The sequence below is a fragment of the Centruroides sculpturatus genome, unplaced genomic scaffold (genome assembly GCF_000671375.1).
Source record: "Centruroides sculpturatus isolate CEXI.00-Female unplaced genomic scaffold, Cexi_2.0 scaffold5116, whole genome shotgun sequence".
Lineage (NCBI taxonomy): Eukaryota > Metazoa > Arthropoda > Arachnida > Scorpiones > Buthidae > Centruroides > Centruroides sculpturatus.
In genome coordinates this window covers 1-4,896 of record NW_019389202.1, presented here as the reverse complement: position 1 = coordinate 4,896, position 4,896 = coordinate 1, and the positions used below count along the sequence as shown (strand labels likewise).

The window sequence follows — 4,896 nt, the reverse complement described above, 5'->3', positions numbered from 1 at the left end:
GCATAAACATTGATAGGGGGCCGTATGTGGCCCGCGGGCCGCAGGTTGTGCACCCCTGATAATGTTCTGTGAGATGGAGGCAGAGCATTCTATAATGGCTTCAATATATGATAGTTTCAACCCAGTTAGGGGATTTTGTGTGCACGCAGGACAAACAATTTTGAAAAAACATTGGTCAATATTTGGATTATTTTTCTTGAATTCAAATGTCTTTGTCTCTGGAATCTCTAATAATTATTCTGTCTGAAGAAGACAGTTACAGACTGTCAAAGTACTCATAAAATAGATTATTTTTTCATAATGCCGACTGACAGTAGTATATGGAGTGTGCAATGCCATAATGTTGTAAATGCGAATGTAGATGCGTTGTAAAAAAAGAAACTTTTCAGGAGAGGTAAAAAACATTTTTTCTAATGAATGAATTCATTTCAATTTTACAATAAAATGGTAAAAACTCACTGGGTTACAAATTCTCTGGAATATCAAAATGATGTAAATATAAGCCACAACATTTTACATACCAAAAGTCACGTGACTTGCACTCTGGCACTTTAAATATTATATTTACACATAAATTAATTTTCAAAATACATCCACTTACACTGCCAATATTGCCATAATATTCTTTTGTGGCAGAAAACATTGCATTTAAAATTCAATTCTTCAATAAAATGTATTTAGAAGATTCAGAAGATTTAAAAATTTAATTTGTCATAATATGGTAATTTTGCATTATGAACATTTCCAATTGATTTGTTTAATTAAATATATTAATATATTGAAGAATTATCTATTAACTTCTTTCTCTACTAATGAAAACTGGATACATATAAACTGTAAAATAGCCTTTTTATTATCTTAATTCTCCAGTACAAAACAAAACTGACTAATATTATTATCAATCTAATGCTAAAATCTTTATCAAGTCAATATTTGGAATGCAAATTGAACAATCATTGTTCAGTTTACATTCCGAATATTGGAACATTATTTGATTTAATAAAGATCTTAGCATTCGATTGAAAACATTACTCAGTTTTGTTTTGTACTGGAGAATTAAGATATTAAAGAGGTTATTTTACAGTCTATCTATAACTTGTCACCATGTTTGAAATTCAACCAATAAACTGATAAGTTAAGATTATGCCTTTTTGTTTAGAGTTGTCCATACAGGTAATTTGGAATAATCTCATTTTAATCAAAGAAACAAACAAGATTGCTCTCACACCTGTTATTAGAGCAATTGTATGTTAGATCCAGGGTAACAACACACAGGAACGAGTCCAAGTAGCCTTTATTTCGTTGATAGAACGAACATACAACTGGTCAGCCTAACAAAAAAGGGTGCCAAAATATTACCCAATCACATTTTACCTTACTTACACCCCCTGGCCACAACATATCTTTTAGTAATTACACTACACCTCTTCCTCCTGTGTTTGTCTTGTGGGTATGCTGGAGGGCAAACTTCATGACGTGGATATGGGGAGTGTTGAGTTGTATAGCTGTGATCCAGCTTGACATGGTTTAGTGGGATTAAACCTGATTTCTGTTCTGCATTTGATAGCCCATTTTCCATCATATTGTGAGTTGTGAGAGAGTAGTATCTCATTTGGTCTGTGTCTGTGTCAAGGACCTTGTGGTGTTTGCCCCTCATAGCTCACCAGTCTCGTACAACAGGTCACAACAGCTGGGATCCATTCTGAGTTCTTTCCTGCCCTATGGATGTAGACAGATGCATGTTTTTAAGGTGCATACCTGTTTCCTAGGTCCTGAGTTTTTTTTATAGACGGTGGTGTCAGGTCTGGGTGCACAAAGTTAAGATATGTTTGCAAATGTTGCTTGAACAGCACTTCTGCTGGGCTCACTCCCATATTTGCAAAAGGAGTGATGTGCTATTGTAACAGAAATTGACAGTTTTTTGGACCAATCCTCGTGCATCATTTTCTTCAGCAATTCCTTTGTAGAATGAACCATGTGCTAGGCCAATCCATTCCATTGTGGATGGTAGGGAGCAATGCGTATCTGGCAAATGCCATTGTACTTTAAGAAAATGGAAAACTCCTTCGAAGCAAACTGTGGGCTGTTGTCTGACACAATACTGTCAGGTATACCGTGAGTAATCATCAGTTCTCAAATGTTAATCACTGCTGTTGTTGTCGTAGACATCATGCACTTAACCATTTTGATGTTGCATCTATTACTACTAGAAACATTTCGCAGGCCCATTTCTCCTTGAAATGGGCCTGCAAAGTCTATGTGGAGATGAGACCATGGTCTTGTTGGGGTTTTCCCACTGGTGAACAAGTGTTCTAAGAAGTGAGTAGTGATTATTCTGACAATCTTGACAGGTGTTAACCATTAACTCTATCTCATGGTCAATGCATGGCCACCACACATATGATTGTGCCAATGCCTTCATTCTCACAAAACCAAGGTGGGCAATATGAAGTTTGTTCAGAATTTTTTTCTGTAGCTGATATGGGATTACCACTGTAGTTCCTCATAGCAAGCATTCCTTGTACAGCAATAGTTCAGTATGACAATTGAAAAATGCAGAAAGATTGTCACAATGATGAACATGTTTCAGCAGTGGATTGGTTAATGATGCAATGTCTGAAGCAGTGACTGGTGAAGTGTCAAGTTGCTCCAGAAATAGAACTTCACTGACTGTGGTAGATCCTCATGTGGGATTGGGAGTGGCAAGTGACGCAGTTCATCTGCATTTGCTACCTCTTTGCCTGGTTTATACTTGAGTTTCTAATCATATGCACTGAGAATGTGTGTCCACTGCAACAAGCGAGTTGAAAGAATTAATAGTGTTGGCTTATCAGTCATAAATAGCCCCTTTTTACTAACCTTTAACATGCAGTTAAGTTTTCCGGGTTTTCTCTACATCTGTAACACCTGAATAGGGGCCAGTTACCCTTATACTACGTTCGCACACAATCCATGACTCACTTCGATCTCGATTTACCTACAATCTGGATTGTGACTGTCGCTAGTCGAACGTCATGCTGTTCGCACAGGCAGTCCTCTCGAGAAGAACCTGGCTATTACACGCGATCATATAACTGGCGTAAAGCCGGATGCACACATGCGGCGCGGCAAGGAAAAGCGGCAGAATGACGTCACTTTTTCTCGCCGCAGAAGTCGATTTTGTGCCGCTTTTCTCGTGCCGCAAAAGTTGGTTGAATTCTATCTTTTGCGGCAACGCCGCCAAGACGCGTTTCTATCAGCCAATAACAGTTTGTCTCGTAGTCACGTGAGAAAATACAATCACGTGGTGTTTTAATGGCGGAAAGTTCGAGGCGGTTAACCGAGATAATTAAAATCAGAATAAAGAGGAAAGGATAACAAATTTAAAACAAATTCTACACAAATAATCATATATAATTTAATTCAAAGAACAAAACAACCGAATCTTACTCGAAATAGTATTCTTTATTGAGAGATCTTGATCCACGAATAAGTCTATTTTGTACACCAGTTCTTTCTCGATCCAAAAAAGTATCTCTAATTCAAATCTTCGACAAAATCTTTTAGCTAAATAAAGCGAGTCATACAAAACAAAATTTGTAAACACGTGGATAGGGACAGTGTGTAAACACGTGGATATCGTTCGCCATCTTGAATACTGAACGCATGCGCCGAAATGTAAGCGGATTGCCGCTTGTGTGGTTGTGCTGCCGCGCGGCGAAGATGCGTTTGTGTCACCGCTTTTCCTTGCCGCGCCGCATGTGTGCATCCTGCTTAACTACGCGTAAGTCACAAACACCAACAAACAAAATGGAAGTTTTGGTTAGAAATAAATACTTTTTCTTGCCATACATCTAATAATAGACAGATGTTGTCGTCTCTCCAGATGTCTTTTTTATTTCTCTGTCGATAGCCCAACACATGTTTTGCAGTCATCTTGTATTTTCTCGCGCACATGGGATTGTGTGATCTCTCTTATGACTGGATCTAGTTTCGAGAACTCTCTTCAGTCAATCGCTATTGAACCTCGTTTCAGTTGAGATTGAAACGGTTGAGAGCGTTTGCACCATGGAACAGTCTCCAACCTTAGTCACAATCTAGATCGAAATGCTCGGTGCGAACGGGGTATTAGAAAGACCTTCCAGAAGACATCCCCTCTAGGCAGATCAATCAAGTGTTGCATTGCTGTACCTAAACAAAACAAAAAACAAATTTCTGGAAGACAATATGAATTCTTGATGCAAGTTCATCCCTGTTAGCAGTTCAGATGAGGATGTCATTGAAATATGGTATTACCCCTGAGAGGTTGGAGAAGAGTCTGTTTACTAAACTGAAATACTCCTGGTGTAGCACCAGGAATATTCCAGTCTGAAAATGATTTATCTCGTACACTCTTTGGTGAATGATGATTGATTGTAGTCGTTCTGATGAATCATCCACGGGTAATTGTAGATATGCTTGGGCCAAATCTAGTTTTGCGAATATTGTTGCAGGTGGGAGAGATTCCAACAGATGGACCACAGGTGGAATTGGATACAGATATGCTCTAAGAGCTTTGTTCAAGGTTACTTTATAATCACCACAAAGTCTTATTTCACCAGATGGTTTCATAACAGCACAACTGGTGTAGCCCATGTTGGATCTTCAATAGGTTCGAGGACACCTTCTGTCAATAGAACATCAAGTGTTGTTTCAATTTTTGGACAAAGAGTGAGTGGAACTGGACGTGCTTTCATTTGGATTAGTGGATATGTTGAGTCTACATGTAATGATACGGGAGAACTCTATATTTGCCCAGTTTCCCATTGAATACTTGTGGGATATCCTCATGACCCTTATAATACTATCACAAGTAATAGCATTGACACCACACAATTTAATTCCTAACAGTTCAAACCAATTCATACTAAGGTTAAA

At 38.2% G+C, this 4,896-nt stretch overlaps 1 pseudogene; it reads right to left on the bottom strand.

The window, feature by feature from the left end:
- Window positions 1–1,980: 1,980 nt before the first annotated feature.
- On the bottom strand, window positions 1,981–4,715 carry LOC111617195 (annotated as a pseudogene).
- Window positions 4,716–4,896: the final 181 nt, after the last annotated feature.